This window comes from Halichoerus grypus, chromosome 13, assembly GCF_964656455.1.
Source record: "Halichoerus grypus chromosome 13, mHalGry1.hap1.1, whole genome shotgun sequence".
NCBI classification, from domain to species: Eukaryota; Metazoa; Chordata; class Mammalia; order Carnivora; family Phocidae; genus Halichoerus; species Halichoerus grypus.
The window spans coordinates 70,826,273-70,847,319 of record NC_135724.1 but is presented as its reverse complement, the minus strand read 5'-3'; the positions used below and the strand labels follow the sequence as shown (position 1 = coordinate 70,847,319).

Here is a 21,047-nt window from a genome sequence, read left to right as displayed (position 1 = left end):
CCTGATGGGAGACCTCATAAGGAGACACATGGCCTGGCCCTAAGGAAGGTGACAGTGGACAGTGCAGTGGGGAGGCAGGAGTTCTCTCTGATGGGTCCATTGTGTCTGCAAGTCACACAATGCTGTTTCTGGACATGGACACCAGGGGGCACCACTCACCTGTATCTGAGGGGTCAGGGTTCAACAGAGCAGGGACCTGCCACCTGGCACTTCCTGTTCCCTCTTTTCATGGCTCACAGCTGTGACCACCCAACCCCCTGTCCCACACAGCCCCTCCCCTGCCCAACGCCCTGACACGCTCAAACAGAGGGACATGACCCAGAGTCAGTGAGGGTTCAGAGCATTGGGGGTCTAATTTGCATGTCTGGTCCATCCCTCTCTCAGAGGATGAAGAGGGGGAGGGAGAGATGAGGGGAGGCTCTGCTCAGCTGTGGGGCCACAGAAGGCAGGATCTGTGATGACCTCCACCATGGCCTGGTCCTTTCTCCTCCTCACCCTCCTTGCTTATTGCACAGGTGACTGGATGCAGGGACAGGGGAAGGGGCCCTGGGAGGATACTTGGGCACTATTTCCTCCTCTTGTCTCCAGAATCAATCATCACCAACTCTGTGTCTCTCTCCCTTCCAGGGTCCTGGGCTGCGCTGACTCAGCCACCTTCAGTTTCTGGGGCCCTGGGCCAGAAGGTCACCATCTCCTGCTCTGGAAGTTCATACCTCATCAATATTTTGGGTATGAACTGGTACCAACAGCTCCCAGGAAAGGCTCCTAAACTCGTCATATATGCTGGTAGCGATCGACCCTCTGGTGTCCCTGAACGATTTTCTGGCTCCAAAGATGGTGACTCAGGCTCTCTGACCATCAATGGGCTCCAGGCTGAGGATGAGGCTGATTATTACTGCCAGTCCTTTGATCATAGTCTAGGTGCTCACACAGTGCTCCAGGCCTGTGGGGAAGTGAGACAAAAACCTGCTGTCCCCACAGCAATGGAGCTCCCTATGCAGCTCCAACTTTTTGGCCAAGTCAGCAGCTGCTCTTTTGATATAAACAGGGGTCTGAGATCCATCTCAAGGAATTTGTCTACAAAGTCTTTCCACATTCTCTTAAATTTCTCCTTGAAGCCTGTCCCTGGGAGCAAGATATTGTAGGATTTCCTAAATTGAGCACAAATTCCTGGGTTACAGGGGCAGGCTCTCCTGAGGACAGAGTCCATGACAGGTCAGGGTAGAAATAGGGTCACAGAATCCAGCTCTGTCTGAGTCGGGACACATCAGGAGTGTCCAGTATGTGTCCTGGGACCAACAGCTCTCATGAATGGAGGACCAAATCCTCATCTATTTGATGGTTAGACCCCCTGGGGGCCCTGATCAATTCTCTGACTCCATGTCTGTCAACTCTGGCTCCCAGACCATCACTGGGCTGAGGTCTAAAGATGAAGCCATTCCTCACTGTCCCTCTTGAGACAGAATGACACGGTTCATCCAAGTCCCAGGCCCATGAGAACTGAGACCAGAACCCCTTTCTCATCTGCTGGGAGTGGGGAGGTGTACGCAGCTGCTCAGGCCAGGCTGTGTCTTCTGCTTCTGCTATTCCTGCTTTCACCAACATGGGTCCAAGTTCCATGCAGTGGAACCACCCAGGAGTGAGGGTTTCTCCTTCCCACTGTCCTCAAAGACACTCACTGCAGACCCTTCCTAGACAAATGGTCTCAAGGACACAGAAATGTTCTCTAACCCATTAGGTAGGGGCACAGAGTCTCTTTGCACTGAATTTAATGGACTAGGTGTAGCAGGTCCAGTGTGCTGATCTCACTCTTGGCTTCTCAGGAGTCTGGGCTCTCCATTCTTGGCCAATTACCCATTTCTAGAGGTTTCCAGACCTATATAGTCCTCTTAATAGTCTTCAATAAGAATGCCTGTTCTTTTTGCTCACTGGGGTAATTTCTTCTGTCACTGTTGCACCAGCCCTGGAGTATCTATGGCTGAATCATGTATTTGGGTCTTTTGAAATAACTCCACGTCTATTCCCATCATTACTGAGCTCTAACCAGTAATTTTTCTTGTTCACTTCCATTGTCTAATACTTGCAGAAAGATGTTGAATAATAACACTGAGGTCACATTTCCCTGTTCCTGAACTTGTAGCAATGTCCTCCCTCCAGCCACCCATTAGCTAATTTCCTGACAATGGGGATGTGTTTTGTGTGGGGGGGAGAGAGTGTGGTATCACGGTATGAGTGTCTCCATTTGTTTCTATTTTATGTGGTTTTTATTAGGGGTTTGATTTCAACTTAATCAAAGGACCTTTCTAAGCCTAGTGATATCATGTTATTTTCATCTGTTGATTTATTAGTATGATATCTTAGAGCATTTATCAATATGGAATCTCACTCTGTATCTGCAATAACTCACTATGGACACAGTGTATGAATATATTAATCTGATAATGGAATCTCACCGTTGACATTTTATTTAGAACATTTGTATCAGTATTTCATAATATTCCCCAATCTTCATTTTTCTGTATTTTATGTATCAAGTGTATGTATCACTGTTATATTTCTTTCTATAAGAATTTAAATTTTCCATCATTACAAACTATATCAAACAAATGAAATCTATGATCCTTGAAGGCTTGTGTTTCTTGTGAAGCTAATTGCATCTTATGCCTTTTTGAGGAGTTGTTTCTAATAATATTGTCTATTTTTTCTAAGGAAAATGGTCTGTTACTTATTTTTTTTTATTTAAATACAGTTAGCCAAGGTATAGTACATTGTTAGTTTTTGATATAATATTCAATGATTCACTAGTTGTGTGAATTCATTTTTTAATGGAACCATTTTTCTTCCTAGTAAAGTATGTTTTTATTTATTATTAATACAGCTTAGCAGTAGGATATTTTCATTTTTTAATTTATGTCCACATGTCATTTCTCTTTTGCATATTTATGTATTATCCATTTTCATTCAAAAGTTAGAAAGTTTTGTTCTGTCATTTAAAAACCTGATTTTGAAGCACCAATTAGATTATTTTTTATTTAAATTCAGTTATCCAAGGTATAGTACCTCATTAGCTTTGATATAATGTTCAATGATTCATTAGTTGAGTATAAAACACCCAACGCTCATCATATCATGTGCCCTCTTTAATTTGATCACCCCAGTTGACCCATCTCCCCAACCACCCCCCTTTCGTCAACCTTCAGTTTGTTTCTCAGAGTCAAGAGTCTCATATGGTCTGTAGCCCTGTCTGATCAGTTTTCCCTCCCTTCCCCTATGATCTTCTGCACTATTCCTTATGGACCACATATAAGTGAAGCCATATGATAATTGTGTTTCTCTGATTTATTTCTCTGACTTATTTCACTTAGCATAATACCCTCCAGTTCCATCCATGTCGATGTAAATGATAGGTATTCATCCTTTCTGATGGCTGAGTAATATTCCATTGTATATATAAACCACATCTACTTTATCCATTCATCTATTGAAGGACATCTCAGGCCTTCCACAGTTTGGCTATTGTGGACATTGGTGCTATGAACATTCGGGTTCACGTGCCCCCCTTTTAACAACATCTGTATTTTGAGGTAAATACCCAGTAGTGCAATTGCTGGGTCATAGGAGAGCTCTATATTTAACGTTCTGAGGAACCTCCATACTGTTTTCCAGAGTGGCTATACCAGCTTGTATTTCCACCAACAGTGTAAGAGGGTTCCCCTTTCTCCACATCCTTGCCAACATTTGTTATTCCCTGTCTTTTTAATTTTAGCTGTTCTGACTGGTGTAAGGTAGTATCTCATTGTGGTTTTGATTTGTATTTCCCTGATGGCAAGTGATATGGAGCATTTTTTCATGTGTCTGTTGGCCATTTGTATATCTTCTGTGGAGAAATGTCTGTTCATGTCTTCTGCCCATTTCTTAACTGGATTATTTGTTTTTTGGGTGCTGAGTTTGAGAAGTTCTTTATAGATCTTGGATACCGGCCCTTTATCTGTAATGTCATTTGCAAATATCTCCTCCCATTCCATAGGTTGCCTTTTAATTCTGTTGACTGTTTCCTTTGCTTTTTATCTTGATGAAGTCCCAATAGTTCATTTTGCTTTTGTTTCCCTTGACTTTGAAGACTAGTCAAGCAACAAGTTGTTATGGCCACGGTCAAAGAGCTCGCTGCCTGTCTTCTCCTCTAGGATTTTGATGGATTCCTGTCTCACATTTAGATATTTGAACTGTTTTGCATTTATTTTTGTGTATGCTGTAAGAGAATGGTCCAGTTTTTTTTTTCTTCTGCATGTGGCTGTCCAATTTACCCTACACCATTTATTGCAGAGACTGTCTTTTTTCCGTTGGATATTCTTTCCTGATTTGTCGAAGATTAGTTGCCCATAGAGTTGAGGGTCCATTTCTGGGCTCTCTATTGATCTATGTGTCTGTTTTTGTGCCAGTGAAATACTGTCTTGATGATCACAGCTTTGTAACACAGCTTGAAGTCAGGCAGTGTGATGCCCTCAGCTTTGGTTTTCTTTTTCAACATTCCCCTGGTGACTCGGGGTCTTTTCTGGTTCCATACAAATTTTAGGATTGTTTGTTCCAGCTCTGTGAAAAAAAGTTGATGATGTTTTGATAAGGATAGCATCGAATGTGTAGTTTAATCTGGGCAGCATAGACAATTTAACAATGTTTATTCTTCCAATCCATGAGCATGGAATATTTTTCCATCTCCTTGTGTCTTCCTCAATTTCTTTCATAAGTGTTCTGTAGTTTCTAGAGTACTTTAACTCTGGTTAGGTATCTAATGTATTTTGGTGCAATTGTGAATGGGACCAATTCCTTAATTTCTCTTTCTTCATTCACATTGTTAGTGTATAGAAATGCAACTGATTTCTGTGCATTGATTTTTGTATCCTGCCATGGTGCTGAATTGCTGTCTGAGTTTCAGCAATTTGGGGGTGGAATCTTTGGATTTTCCATATAAAGTATCATGTCATCTGCAAAGAGAGAGCGTTTGACTTCTTGTTTGTCAAATTGAATGCCTTTTATTCTTTTTGCTATCTGACTGCTGAGGCTAGCACTTCTAGTAATATGTTGAACAATAGTGGTGAGAGTGGGCATCCCTGTCGTGTCCTTGTCCTTAAGGGAAAAGCTTTCAGTTTTTCCCCATTGAGAATGATATTCACTGTGGATTATTTGTATATAGCTTTTATGATATCGAGGTACGTTCCCTCTATCCCTCCACTGTGGAGAGTTTTAATCAATAAAGGATGCTTTATTAGGTCAAATGTTTCCCTGCATCAATTGAGAGGATCATATGGCTCTTGCCTTTTCTTTTATTAATGTGTTCTATCACATTGATTGATTTGTGAATGTTGAACCACTCTTGCCTCCCAGGAATAAATCCCACCTGGTCATGTTGAATAATCCTTTTAATGTACCATTGGATCCTATTGGCTTGGATCTTGGCGAGTATTTTTGCATCCATGTTCATCAGGTATATTGGTCTGTAATTCTCCTTGTTGGTGTGGTCTTTGTCTGGTTTTGGGATCAAGGTAATGTTGGCCTCATAGAAAAAGATTAAAAGTTTTCCTTCCATTTCTATTTTTTGAAACAGCTTCAGTAGAATAGTATTATTTCTTCTTTAAATGTTTGGTAGAATTCCCCTGGGAAGCCATCTGGCCCTGGACTTCTCGTGTTTTTGGAAGTTTTTTATTACTGCTTCAATATCCTTACTGTTTATTGGTCTGTTCAGATGGTCTATTTCTTCCTGTTTCAGTCTTGGTAATTTATAAAATTCCAGGAATGCACCCATTTCTTCCAGATTGCCTAATTTGTTGGCATATAGTTTCTGGTAATAACTTCTAATAATTGTTTCTATTTCCTTGGTATTAGTCCTAATCTCTCCCCTTTCATTCGTGATTTTATTAATTTGGGTCCTTTCTCTTTTCTTTTGGATAAGTCTGGCCAGAGGTTTATCGATCTTATTAATGCTTTCAAAGAACCAGCCTCTAGTTTCGTTGATCTGTTCTACTGTTTTTCTGGTTTCTATTTCATTGATTTCTGCTCTAATGGTTATTATTTCTCTTCTCCTACTTGGTGTAGGCTATATTTGCTGTTCTTTCTCCACATCCTCCATGTCTAAGGTTAGCTTGTGCATTTGGGATTTTCCTATTTTTTTGAGAGAGGCTTGGATGGCTAAGCAATTCCCTCTCAGTACCGCCTTTGCAGTATCCCATAGGTTTTGAACTGATGTGTTTTCATTCTCATTAGTTTCAATGAATTGTTTAAGTTCTTCTTTCATTTCCTGATTGACCCTTTCATTCTTTAGCAGGATTTTCTTTAACCTCCAAGTGTTTGAGTTCCTTCTATTTTTTTTCTTGTGATTGAGTTCCAGTTTCAAAGCATTGTGGTCTGAAAATATGCAGGGATTAATCTTAATCTTTTGGTGTGGGTTGAGACCTGATTTGTGAGCCAGTATGTGGTCTATTCTGGAGAAAGTTCCATGTGCACTTGAGAAGAATGAGTATTCTGTTGTTTTCGGGTGAAATGTTCTGTATATATCTGTGAAGTCCATCTGTTCCAATGTGTTATTCAAAGCTCTTGTTTTTTTGTTGATCTTCTGCTTAGATGATCTGTCCATTGTTGTGAGTGGAGTGTTGACGTCTCCTACTATTAATGTATTTTTATCAATATGTTTCTTTGCTTATTAACTGGTTTGTATAATTGGCTGCTCCGACGTTGGGGGCATAGATATTTACAATCATTAGATCTTCTTGTTGGATAGACCCTTTAAGTATGCTAGTGTCCCCCTACATCTCTTACTAACTACAGTCTTTGGTTTAAAATCTAATTTGTCTGATATAAGGATTGCTACCTCAGCTTTCTTTTGAGGTCCATTAGCATGGTAAATGGTTCTCCATCCCTTCACTTTTAATCTGGAGGTGACTTTAGGTTGAAAATGAGTCTCTCGTAGGCAGCATATGGATGGATCCTTCTTTTTTGTCCAATCTGATACCCTGCGTCTTTTGATTGGAGCATTCAATCTATTTACATTCAAAGTAACTATTGAAAGATATGGATTTAGTGCCATTGTATTGCCTGTAAAGTCCCTGTTTCTCTATATTGTCTCTGTTATTTTCTTGTCTGTATTAATCTTGGGGTCTCTCTTCACTTACAGAATCCCCCTTAATATCTCTTGTAGGGCGGGCTTCTGTGGTCACATATTCTTTTGCTTTCTGCCTGGCCTGGAAGCTCTTTTTCTCTCCATCCATTCTGAATGACAGCCTTGCTGGACAAAGTATTCTTGGCTGCATGTTCTTCTCATTTAGTACCCTGAATATGTCTTGCCACCCCTCTCTGGCTTGCTCGGTTTCTGTGGATAGGTCTGATGTTATTCTGATGATCCTCCCTCTGTATGTAAGAGATCCCTTCCCCCTTATGCTCTCAGGATAGCTTCCTTGGCTCTAAGATTTGCAAGCTTCACTATTATATGTCTGAGTGTTGATCTATTTTTATTGATTTGGGGAGGGTTGCTCTGTGCCTTTGGACGTGAATGTTTGTTTGCTTGCCCAGATTAGGGAAGTTCTCAGCCATGATTTGCTCAAATATGCCTTCAAGCCCCCTCTCTCTTTCCACCCCCCCCTTGGATTCCAATGATCCTAATATTGGTTCTTTTTAATGTATCATTAAATTCTCTAAGTCTCTCTTAATATGCATTGAGTTGTTTTTCTCTTTTTTCTTCAATTTCCTTCCTTTCCATCAGCCTGTCCTCTAGATCACTTATTCTCTCTTCTGCCTCATTGACCCTAGCTGTTAGAGTATCAAGTTTAGACTGCATCTCATTCATAGCGTTTTTAAGTTTGGCATGGTTAGATCTCATTTCTGCCCTTATAGATGCTATATTGTCACGTAGGCTTTTTCCAAGCCTAGCTATTAACTTTATGATTGCTATCCTGAATTCTATCTCTGACATTTTATTTATATCCATATCGATTAGCTCTATGGCAGAGGACACTGCCTCTTGTTCTTTTTTCTTTTTTTTCTTTTTTTTTTTGTGAGTTCCTCTTTCTAGTCATTCTGTCCATACAACAATGGGTAGGAGAATGAAGAGAGTTCAAAATATCAACCACGACCCATGCAAAATGCAACCTGGTGCTCAATATTTTATTTTCCCCTGGCATTGGAATTTTACTGTCTTTTGGGATCTGTAGTCCTGGCTCCCATTATCTACCAGAGCATTTTCATTTCCCTGGCAGCAGTAGGGAGGATAAGACAAGCCTGGGACAAGCAACTGCACTGTGGGGACCAGAGCCTGTGTCACCATGGCCTGGACTCCTCTCTTCCTCCTGTTCTCTCTCTCTGCTCAGGTAGGGGCATCATCTGACTTCTGGGGGAGCCTCCCAGCTATTATCAGTGCCTAAGCCTGAGAAACCCCCAGCATAAATGTCCCATCACCCACGAGTGTGTGTTTGCAGGTTCCCTGTCCCAGCCCGTGTGACCCAGCCGCCCTCCCTGTCTGCTTGTCTGGGAACAATGGCCAGACTCACCTGCACCCTGAGCAGGGACCTCCGTGTTAGTAGTAAAAACATGAACTGGATCGAGCAGCAGCCACCGAGCCCTCCCCGGTTTCTCCTGTACTACTACTCAGACTCAAGAATGAGATGGGCTCCAGGGTCCCCGGCTGCTTCTCTGGCTCCAAAGATGCCTCGGTCAGTGCAGGGCTTCTGCTCATCTCTGGGCCACCATGCCCCGCACAGGACAGAAGAAACACTGGGGTTTCCCATGGCATTTGTACCAAGGCTCAGACTGAGCCCCTACGCTTGTACTCGGGGCAGCATGAAGTTCCGTCCTCGTTTCCAACCTCATTCTCCAGATTCAAGTGTATGAACAGGACTTCTTTACCTCCTCTGTGCTTCACCCCAAGGACAGGCTGATTCTCATTGTTCTAGAGCTAAATACAATCAAACATCACAAAGAGCTCCTGGTCCATGGGCCAAGGTGGTAACTTACACCCTCCACCCCTGCTCCGGTCTTATTCATCACTGCCATGTTCCTGTCTGGGACCAAACACAGCTCAGATTATGGTTTCTATAGTTACACATCTGACTGAGATCAGAAGACTTCATGCTCTAGATTTAGTGGATATTTATGAGTTCAATAAAAATTATATCCTCTGTAGTTATTGGTCTCCCAGTGCAAGAGAATTACTTTGTTTCCAGAAGCAAAGTGGTCCCCACTCTTGCTGGGGGGCAATGACAAGAAGGGCAATAGGTGAGGATGTGTGACCTGGGAGAAGCAGGTGGCCCTCTGCCCATTCCCTACCTACCCCCTGGTGCCATCCCGGGCTTACTGAGAATTTCATGATGTCAGGTATCTTAGAGATACTCAGTTTCTCTCTTTCTCTGGAAATATCGGAAATGACAACACTAATACATTTATGTGAGAGTAGTTGGAATCCATTGCTTTTATGCACAAGACAAGAACACTGAACATGAAAGTAATGTGCTAATGCTCATGAAGTCCTTGTACCAGTGAAGACCATACAGTGATGATGGAGGGGTTGGATCGGCTTCATATTCAGGAAGGGAGCAGGATGAGGGACAAAGAGGAGTGGGAGAGTCCACAAGAAGAGTCATATTCATGACCTTGTGTTTGGATATGGATGCAGGCTGTTGTTTGCACTATTGTCTATAGTTTGCTTACCTTGCAAATGAGCCTATATATTGTCTTTTCCTATCTGTGATGATATGCCTGTATCCTGCTCTAAGGAGCTACTCAGAGTTGCCAAAATATGTGTTTTCTGCATGACTCATGTTGTAGCACATTTCCCCCTTTAAGCTGAGGAGGAGGCAGCTTGGAAACCATGGAAGGGGTGGGAATTCAGGGTTTTGAGTTATAGGAAAGAGAGGAGCTGGAGTTCAGAGAGCAAGGGGAAGGGCTGCACTGGGAGCAGGAAGGTGGGCGGGGCCAGGTCAGGATGGACACTTAGGGGAGGGAGGACTTTGGGGTCTGTGCTAGCAGCCCTGAGGACATTCCTGAGCTCAGTGGGGAAGATCCCTCCCACTGCCTTGAGCACAGGGCCTCAGGGAAGTGGCTGATCGCAGTCACAGAAGTTGAGTCAAAAGGCCTTTGAGTCTAGAAGTGTGGGAACCATGTGCAGAGTGAAAGGTGAGTTGGACCCATGGTGCAGTGAGGAAGGGAAGGCTTCTGGAAGCCATTGCTCAGACATTGAACACCTCTGGAAACATTACAATTTCACATTTAACTTCTAGTAAACTAGAAAAAGTGTAAAAAATGCAGGTAGGGGATTTTTAAAAAAGACTTTATTTTATTTATTTTTTTGTCAGAGAGAGAGAGAGAGAACAAGCAGGGGATGCAGCAGACAGAGGGAGAAGCAAGCTTCCTGTTGAGCAGGGAGCCGAAGAGGAACTCGATCCCGGGACCTGGGATCATGACCTGAGCCGAAGGCAGAGGCTTAACCGACTGAGCCACTCAGGCGCCCCTACATGTAGGGAACTTTTCTTTTATTATAAACAAATGTTATGATGTCTAAGACAAACTCCTGAGAAGAAATGCATGACACAGACATACAGAACCTACAAACTTGGGAACATAAAGTCAATTCTGAACGTTAAAAACATGTTACAGTCTCTACGGGCAATTGTGAAGCCAACCAAAGCCATTGTTTATATTTATGTATTTTTTACCAATCATTAAATCAAATGTAATCTCTACCAACACTTACACTGCCATGTTTTGAAATGTTTGCTGAATTGTCCTCTTTGGAATATGCACTGCGTGATTGTATTGCTACAATCTTTTCTGTCTATGCCTCACTCAGAAACAGTCCCTATAATTTCTTCAAAGCAGCTCCACTGTCCCCCGTTCTGTGACACTTGACCTGTTGCACACACCTGGGTCATTCAGCTTTGTCTAGAACGTCCTGCAATCATATATGCACATATTCGCACGTCCCGTGGACCAGGGCTCCTCCTGGAGTGAGAACTTACAGGAAGCAAGCACAAGCATCAGAATCATAGTACAGGTGTCCCCGACTTTTGAAAGTTCCCTTTACACCACTTAGCTTTTATGAAATATTTACATTAGGACCTGCTTTAGCTACTAAAAGCCATCTGAGGAGGATTTTCAGTTTCACAAAAAAATAAGTGCCAACTTAGCATCCAGCGTGAGGTTTGCAGGAGCCTCTCCAGAGACGGTGCACAACCCAACCAGCATGACGGGCGCCTTCCAGCTGCTTCCCCGGGAGTCACAGCCAGCAGCTCAGCCACAGGCCACCGCGGCTGTGAACGGTGTGTGTTATCACATGCGCGTTATCGCCATTCGTGTTCTACATCTGACGGCAAAATGTGTCCTTGGGTATCAGAGAAGCCTAGGACTGATTTCTTTTTGAGCCTGGAAACATGCAAAAAAAAATTGTGCATATAAATTAATGTTAATTGCTTCTTGCCTTATGCCATCGTGGCTTACTAAGGTTTCCTAGGGATGATGGAGTTTCAGAGAGCAGGGGAAACCTGTACTGAGACTTGGTCCACGGATGTGTGGATCCACAGGGATGTGGGGAGCTGCAGAAATCAGCGGGGCTCTCAGGGCTTTGGGACACAGTGACGTCTGCGCCATGACCAGCAGGGGGCGCGGTGGGACTGCCCTGGGGTCTCTACATAGCAGCTCAGTGAGGAGCATTCACTCAAAGAGAAATGAAGTGGGGACTGGCCCTGTGCTCCCTGATGGGGACTCAGCAGCTGTGTCCCCTCTGGCCTGGCAGAGTCCCCTGAGCAGGGACCCGTGTGTGGTCTCAGCAGGTGCATCTTTCCAGGGGTCTCCCCAGGACTGAAGCCACCCCCATCCTCCTCCCTCTGTCTGTGAGCTGAGCCCCACACCAGGGCTCAGGGAGGCAGTCACTGGGTGGACCCCGTTTGCATGGACAGCCCCTCCTGTGGCAGAAGCTGCAGGAGAAAAGGAGGCCTGGGGCAGCCCGGCCCACTGTTGGGACCAGAGTCTGTGTCACCATGGCCTGGACTCTGTCCTCCTCACCCTCCTCTCCTATTGTACAGGTAGGTCCAGGCCTCAGGGAACCTGGGCAGCCCTCAAAGTCACTCTTCCTGAAGTCAGCATCTTGATAAATATTTCCCTGTTTCTTGTCCCATTAACGTCTGTGTTTGCAGGCTCCCTGTCCCAGCCCGTGCTGACCCAGCCGCCCTCCCTCTCTGCATCTCCGGGAGCGACAGACAGACTCACCTGCACCTGAGCAGGGACATCAGTGTTGGCGGCTCGAACATCTACTGGATCCAGCAGCAGCCAGGGAGCCCTCCCCGGGGTCTGCTGTACTACTCCTCAGACTCCGGTAAGCACCAGGGCTCCGGGGTCCCCAGCCGCCTCTCGGGCTCCAAAGACGCCTCGGCCAATGCGGGGCTTCTGCGCATCTCGGGGCTGCAGGCTGAGGCCGAGGCGGACTATCACTGGGCTACAGCTCCCGGCGGTGGGAGCAGCTACCGCTCCTCACAGCGTCTCAGATAAGGAGGAAGTGGGTCTAAAACCTCTGGACCCACGGATCTTGTTTCTGAGCCGCTTTTCAGTAAGAAACTTACCTGGAGAGACATAGCGGGGTGGTCTCTTCTGCACGACGATCTATCCTTCAACAGGGAAATGGGAAGAGTCATGTAATGCACGCAAAGTGACATAAAATGGGGGCATCCGAGGAAGACACAGACACATGAGATATCCGAGCCCAACTGCACATCCCCACTCAACCTGGAGAAGATGGACAGGAATGAATTCTGTGTCTACGGCTGAACATACTGCCCAGCGAACATTCCTCCACAATCCGTTCTATCATCTTATTCCATGAAGTGTGACCTTGTGTCACGACTGATGTATCCACAGCTGATACATTGACAATAACCCTGGTCACAGACACAGTCTCCTCTCTCTGAACCAGCTACACGTGAACTTGGACCGGATCCTACGAACTCTCCCTGACAACACTCCCCATATCCTCCTCTAATCCTCTTTGCTCCTGCATCCCTCAGGCTTTAGGACCCGCTCTGGGTCTTCAGTCTCACCTATGTCTCCATGTCAGGATTTCCAAGAGAACTGGAAATGATCTTGATGTATTTCCCAGTCTCCAGGGTCCATCTCTAAAGAGAAGAATGACCAGAAAATTCAGCTGCTTGCAACCCCCCACATTCTCCTTCCTGCTCTCTCCCCAGGCTTCATTTTGTGTTGCCAACACTCCCAGTCAATCTCTTTATTTTTTTTAGAGATTTATTTATTTATTTTAGAGAGAGAATACAATGGGAGAGGGAGAGAATGTCTTAGGCAGTTCCATGCTCAGGGCAGAAGACTTTGAGGGGCTGGAGCTCAGGACACTGGGAGCACGACCTGAGATAAACCTAGGGTCGCAAGCTCAACCTACTGTGCCTCTCTGGAGCCCCCCAGTAAGTCTCTAATATGAAAATAAAGTTTTTACATTTCATGAAAAGAATGTATTCATCTACCTGTATGTATTTGCACATGGGATCTGCTGATTTTGACCCACTTCAGAATGAACTGATGCCCCCCCCATGGGGAGTCTCCGAGGAATCCACAGACACAGGATCGCCTGCATATTTTAAGATATGTCATTATGTATCTTATGCTCTAGATTCTCATTCCTAAGAATTCTCTGGATAGTAATTCGAGCACAGAAATATTTTTGCATGATTCATAAAGTCCCAAGCTGTACTGATTCTTCACACACACAGAAAACCATCAGCAATATATTGTTCTCACTCCCTGGTAGACATCTGGGGACACGGGGGACTGTGGGTCTGGCTGGGATGTGGGGCAGGAAGGAGGGGGCTGTATGCTCCCCGCCCTGCCCTTGCTTCCAGAAACCTGAAAACCCCACAGCTGTAGGTCTTGTGTCTGCAGAGATAAAAAATTGACAGATTTCTTGTCACTCAACAGGACCTGGACTCCCAATTCAGTGAATTATTAACAGGTTTGCTCTCACATGAGCCCTCCTGGCCTAAATAAGTCTTTTTCCAGTAAAAATATGTTAGATCCATACCTCTAAATGCAGGATCATGACCCTGGAGTTTTATAAAGAGAATCACCATGGAGAACTATCCCTCAGGGTGTTTCAAAGTCATAAGAGGGACAGGGGTCAGGTAGCCTCATTTTTGGTCTCACACACACACAAACACACACACACACACACACACACACAAACACACACACACACACACCTCTCTTCCCAGTGAGTGAAATAAATAAATAAGATCTGTCAAATAAATAAATAAGATCTTTAAAAAAAAAAATTAGTCACCATACAATACATGATTGGTTTTTGATGTGGTGATCCACGATCCATTGTTTTCGTATTGTATGGTGACTAACATAACATAATAAAATTAAAAAAAAAAAAAAACCCAAGAGGTATACTTTTTAAGCTGATTATCTTTTTTCATACTTGGTACAAGATACAATGTTCATTGTAAAACACATAGAAAATACAGATAACCAAAAAGAAAAAAAGTTAAAATGTCGCATAGCCACATCGTCCTGAGACGAGCACTGTCGATGTTTCGGCATCTCTTGTTCCTCTAGGCGAGGCTGGGATGTGAGCGCGTGGAGAAATGACCAATAAAAATGACCAAAAAGGGGTCATAGGGTAGACTGTTAGATTATGTGCTTTTCTTCCCTCAACTATACCGAGTGGTCATATTTCCATGTCAGTGAATATTCCTCTACAACAGTGGCTCCGTGTTAGAACCCCCTGGAAAAGCTTAACAAATACTGATGTGTGCACTCTGCCCAGACATCAGGGATGCGGCTGGACTAGGGAGGGGACTTGTAGACTCCCCGGGGGTTCCAGTGTGCGGCCAAGTTTGAGAGTCACTGTGCCACAGCATCATTTTTCAACAGGGGCCTGGCATTCTCTTTGCTGAAGGGATGCACCCTAGTAATTTGACCAATCCCCTTTTCTTGGACCTTTAGGTTGCTTCCAATTTGTCATCATTAAGAACCAGGAGCTCGCAAGCGTTTCCTGTTAAGGGCCAGATAATGCATGTTCTAGTTTTTGTGGCACCTGAGGTCTCTGTTGCAATGATTTAATCCTTCCATTGTAGTGCAAAAGCAGCCAGGATGCATAAAAGAATTTATTTTTTGTTTGTTTGTTTGAATAAAACTTTATTACAAAAACAGGGGCTGGCCAAATGTAGCACATGGGCCATAGATGGCTGAGCCCTGGTACAAACAGAGCTGCAGTGAGCCTCCTTGAAGCTAACCCTTCCAGTATGAAATGATCATTTTCTTGGGACAGTGATTTTATACTGTTTATTTTCAGAAGTTGGACCCTTTTTCAAATGAAACTTTAACTAGAACTCATACATATAACAGGTCAGAGAAGCATTTTGTTAGCCAAACATATTTTACAAATGCAAATGTACGTTGCACGTTTAGGAAGTCAATTGGGGGTTGTAGATGATGGTTACAAATTCTTTTTTTCTAATCAGCCTCAGCACCTGTGGCGTTCAAAGTTTTGCAGAACCAACATAACATCTCTATGGAACCCTGGTGTTCCACAACGGACACAATTTGAAAACCACTGCAATAAGATAAATTCCTGGTGCAAGCGACCAAAAGTCAGCTCGAGGGAGCTTAACTCATAGCTAAGGATTTAATGGCTTCTATTACCAAACTGTGGGGAGAGCTCAGGGTCCGAGCTGCTGGGACCTTCTCTCATACCCGGGAAGCAGCTGCTCCCTGTTTTCCTTCTGCGAGCCCCTGGCAACCATCAGTCTCACATTCTGTCTCGGTGGGCTTACCTATTCCGGGTATTTCATGTAAACGGAATCGTACAAGGTGTGAGCTTTTGTGTCTGGCTTCTTGCACGTAGCGTAACATTTTCGAAGTTCATCCATGTCGTAGCGGGCACCAGTACCTCATTCCTCTGTATGAGTAAGACCCGACTGTATGGAGAGACCACATTCTGCTTGCCCATCCAACTGTTGGTGGATCTTTGGGCTGTTTCCTCCTTGTGGCCATTGTAGACGGTGCTGCTATTAGCATGCGCCTACATGTATTTGCATCCGTTTTCCATCCTTTTGGGGAGATGTCTGTGAGTGGAGTGGCTCATCATTACCATTTACCTGGTCAGTTGCAGGCCTCCAAACTGGCCTCCACATGGTTGTAAGGGTGATCATTTTCTTTTCTTTTTCAAAAGCATTATTTTCCTTCGTATACGTGAACATGCTTCATATCAAAGGTATACATGTTCACGGTCAAATTTTGAACACTACAGAAAACAGTGAGAGTGAGTGTGTGTGTGTGTGTGTGTGTGTGTAATACAGGGGAGTGTAATTGACGTGTATGGCTGCCTTTAATAAAGTCTCTGGGGTCCAGGTGCCCGCCCCCCCTTTAGCCTTCTCTCCCGACGGCCCTCTATACTACCACCCCACCCCTGGGTCCCCGCCACCACAGCCCTGCGCTCCTGCGGGCTTCTGAGCCATAGCAGATGCTCTTTCTCTGCGGATTGCCTTTCCTTGCCTGAATTCTCCTATTTACCTTTTCTGACTCAGCTCTCCCTTTCACTGCTCCCCCAGCATGTGACACATACCGGAAAGTGGTCGGGATCACTGTGCCCAGGACAGTGGGAAAGGGAAGCTGATCCATGCGGGGGACGCTGTTGGGTCCTCCTGTTTGAGTCTAAAGGGGCACTGATCCCACCTCTCCCCAGTCTGCCTCTGAAATATGCTCCACAGCATCTGAGCTCAGCAGGGAACCCCAGACTCCCCCAAGCCTTGTCGTTAGGGGTTGGCATCTCGCTATGTTCCCCTGTTGTGACAACTGGCAGTGAGGCTGGTGCCCAAATGGACGATCCAGAAGGATCTTTCTCTTCCTTTTTCCTTCCTCTGGGCTTGTTCTTTCAACTCGGGAAGCCAGATGCTTTGGAGTTTAATTACATGCTGCAGTTGGAAACCCAGAATGTCAGCGCTGGAAAGGGAGAATCTTATTATAAATAATAGCTGCCAGCATTTATTGAACATCTACTCTGTGCCAGGCCCGTTTCCAGGCATTACCCCATTCAGCCTTCCCGACAGTTCAGGGGGCAGGTGCTATGGTCACCCGTGTTTTACAGGGAAGGACATGAGACTTCAGGGAGCTCACAGGGCATTTCCCAAGCCGTGCTGAGTGGTACATAGTGCAAAAAATATTACTTTGTGTTGGGTAAACCCTGCATCCTGCATCCGCCCCTAGGAAATTCACAATGCACACCAACGTATTAAAGGCCCCGAGAAGTCCTGTATTGATCAGACCTCTTTAGCTCAGTGTCACCTCTGCTGAGCGGTTTGCAGAATGCAGGTATTAATGTGCTCCTTATTTTATGGATGGGATCATGGAGGCCCAGACAGGGCTTTAGGTGCAGACCAGGCACAGATCTTGGACCCCAGGCTCTCTGAACCCCACAGGAAATGTAAAGCAAAGGTAGACTATGGCCCATCTGGTCCACCACCTGTTTTTGTAAATGTAGATTTATTGAAGATGATCTGATCCAGGTCCCTTGATTTATAGATGAGCCAGTCAAGGCCTAGGGAGGATGGCAACTTGCTCACGGTCACAGTAGCCAATTAGGGGCAGAGGCAGAAACAGATCCTAGATCTCCAAAATCCAGGTTTTCTCTAAAACACAAATCAGACAGGTGGTGGGAGGCGAGGTGGCGGGAGGCGGGCCATGAAGCTCCATGATCCCTGTGATACCTGTCGCGGTTACCTGTTTCGAGGTGCGTACACAGGAACTGCCCCTTTCGACTCCTGCGCAGACACCTCTGCGGAGTCTCTCCTGCTGCTGTGGGTCAAGCTCCCACAGCCTGAGCTGCCTGGGGGCCCTCCACTGCTCTCCACTTGGTGTGCGGGACAAAGGCTGAACCGGGCAACCGTGTTTATTTTAATTCTGTGAGAGATGCAGTAAATCATTATTAACTTCCCCTCTGCCAGTGTGAAACATGAGATCATTCGGATAGGAACCTGGCAGAAGGCAACCTTTGCCCGCTCCAGGGAGAGTTTGCCAAACAAATGAATAGTGTAAACAGGATCCTAGGGGGTTGTTTGAGACCACTTCAGGAAATAAATTACGTCCAAAGGTTCTTAGACTTCCCCCTGAAGTATGTTATACAATGGCCATCCATTTACATTTTTCATCTGTGTGTGTGTGTGTGTGTGTGTGTGTGTAGTTTGAAGATGCAAAATACAATCATTCTTATCTCATCATTAAAATGGCTCATGCAGGGGGCACCTGGGTGGCTCAGTAGGTTAAGCGTCTGTCTGCCTTCGGCTCAGGTCATGATCCCGGGGGCCCTGGGATCAAGCCCCACGTCAGGCTCCCTGCTCAGTGGGGAGTCTGCTTCTCCCTCTCCTCCCCTCCCCCCCCCATACTGTCTCTCTCAAATAAATAAACAAAATCCTTAAAAAAAAATGGCTCATGCACAGGACACTTTTTTTTTTTTCTGTGATAATGAACTTCTTTATTTTTATTATTATTATGTTATGTTAATCCCCATACATTACATCATTAGTTTTAGATGTAGTGTTCCATGATTCATTGTTTTGCACAGGACACTTTTAAACATTGTTTGAAATGTGAATTTAAAATATCTGCAGATTTAAACATTTTAGTTCAGAAAGGTCCATCTAGTAAGTGATACTAATTAAGGAGGTTTTATTAACCCTTGAATCCAGGCGAGGGAGGCACCTGACTGACCCTGGGCAGCCATGACGTGCCAGAAAGCTAAAGGTTCATCTAGAAACAGCTGCAGGGGACAGCAGGGCATAAACGGTGGCCTCAGGGTAGAGGCTCTTCCTGGGACAGCCAGACTGCCCAGATGGCCTTTCCAGAGCTGGAAGATGCAGACTTGTCACTGAGGTGGAGGGTCAAAATAGTCCTGTGTGGGTGGCAGCTGGGCCCAGAGGCCCTGGCTTCCTTGTCTCTGGAGCAGAGAAGGCAGCTCAGTTGACAGACAACTTCTTAGGCTCCCGAGGCCTCCCCCAAGCTCTGGGGGCTGGGGGGTCTTTCCCTAACAATGAAGCCCCCCCAGACCCGTCCACACACCAAGTGCTGGAAAAAGCCGGGGTCAGGTTTTAAGGTAGCAAAGGGCTTACGTTCTGGTTGTGTCAGTCACCAGCCAGCTCTGTGCCCTCCGGCAAAATCTCTCTCCTTCCTGAGCCTCCATTTTCTCATCCGTCAAATGGGGCTAATGGTTTCTCTCCCTAAGGTGGCTGTGAAACTTAAATAACAAAGAGAACCAACACATTTTACACTGCAGCCTCACTCTTCTGCCCCTCTCCCTCCTACCAGTTGCTCACCATCGCGGCGCATTCTTCAAGAGTGGCTCCGAGGCAAGCCAACTGCATGTCAGCCCTGAGGAAAGGTCTACATGGACGGGAACTGAGGCCTTGAGACAAGAGCCGTGTCAGGAGCCTTCTCGGGAGCCAATCCTCTACCCCCAGGCAAGCTCTCAGGCGACCGTGGCGCCGGCCACCACCCTGGCTGCAACCTCATGAGACACTCTGAGCTGGAAGTTCCCAGCTAAGCTGCGTCCGGCTTCCTGGCCCCCCGAAAGCTGTGTGAAGTCATAGATGTTTGCTACATTTGGGGATAAGCTCTGATGCAGCAGTAATAACTAAGATGCTTACCTTTCGGGGCTGTTATAAGAATTAAGAGATGGGGCACCTGGGTGGCTCAGTCAGTTAAACGGCTGCCTTTGGCTCAGGTCATGATCTCGGGGTCCTGGGATCAAGCCCTGCATCGGGGTCCCTGCTCAGCGGGGAGTCTGCTTCTCCCTCCCCCACTCCCCCTGCTTGTGTTCCCTCTCTCGCTGTGTCTCTCTCTGTCAAACAAAAAAAAAAAGAATTAAGAGTTAATGCACATCAAATAGCAACCAGACGTACTGGGACCGGTGGCTCCAGAAAGGGCAGAAGGGAGAAGCAGCAGGAAGGAGCACGAGATAAGAAGCCTCGGTCCAGGTCCGAGCCAGGAAGGCCCCTCTTCTAGAACTCTGGCGAGCAGTCTGAGAGACTCAATACACCCACAGACAATGGCTGCACTATCTGACCCGCTCCCTGCAGCAACAGCTAAGGAGGCGACCCCCTCTCGGGGCAGCCACGAGGCAACCCTTGTAGCCCTCGGCCCAAACACAGCCAAGACTGGACCACTAGCTGACAGCCTCCCTAATTTTGGCCCCGTGTCCAATGTAGGACAAACTGGGAAAAGTCCAATATGCTCCCCTAACCAATCACATAGGGTACCCCCCTTCTAGTTAGCACACCTACAGCTTCCCCACGCCGAGAGAGCCTCTGATCAGAACCTGAAGCCTTCCCTTTGTCCCACTATAAAGCTTTCCTAGTCTTCTGCCGGCCTTCAATTCTCTGCCGAACTCAAGTGATTGGTAGCTGACTCCCTTGGGGTAGGGGGCTTGGAAAACAGCCTTTGCGTCTTCTCATTTGGGTGGTCTTTGTTTATTTCCACAAGCCCATGTTCTCTCTCTGCCTTCCCGGCCCCAGGTCAAAGACAACATCTTCCTCTTCCCCCAGGTAGCTACAGAAACCAGCTCAGGGATGATGGAAGGGGGAGGGTAGGAAGACTTAAGAACATAGCTTTGGAACAAGACAGATCTGGGCTCAAATTCTGGTTCTGATACTTAACTAGCTGTGTGATCTTGAGTGAGCCAATTAACAACTCTGAGTTTCTTCATCTCAAGAGGACAATCCAGTGGAACCCAAGGGCTGGTGTAAGAATTTAGTGAGGTACAGGGGCACCTGGGTGGCTCAGTCGGTTAAGCGGCTGCCTTCGGCTCGGGTCATGATCCTGGGGTCCTGGGATGGAGCCCGATGTGGGGCTCTCTGGTCCCCACCATTCCTCCTCCCACCCCTGCTTTCTGTACAGCAGGCAGCCCGCCCTGAGCGACATTGAGTCAAGAGCACAGACTCCATGCCCAGGGCATATCAAAGCTCAGGGGCTGGTCTCGGGAGAACGCTGGGCAAAGGACATAACCAAGCATTTCT

The 21,047-nt window shown here is 45.9% G+C and overlaps 1 long non-coding RNA gene across 1 annotated transcript; it reads left to right on the top strand.

The window, feature by feature from the left end:
- Positions 1-303: 303 nt before the first annotated feature.
- On the top strand, positions 304-928 carry LOC144379795 (uncharacterized). Its single transcript, XR_013443181.1, has 2 exons — positions 304-515; positions 628-928. It is a non-coding gene; the product is annotated as an uncharacterized LOC144379795 (long non-coding RNA).
- Positions 929-21,047: the final 20,119 nt, after the last annotated feature.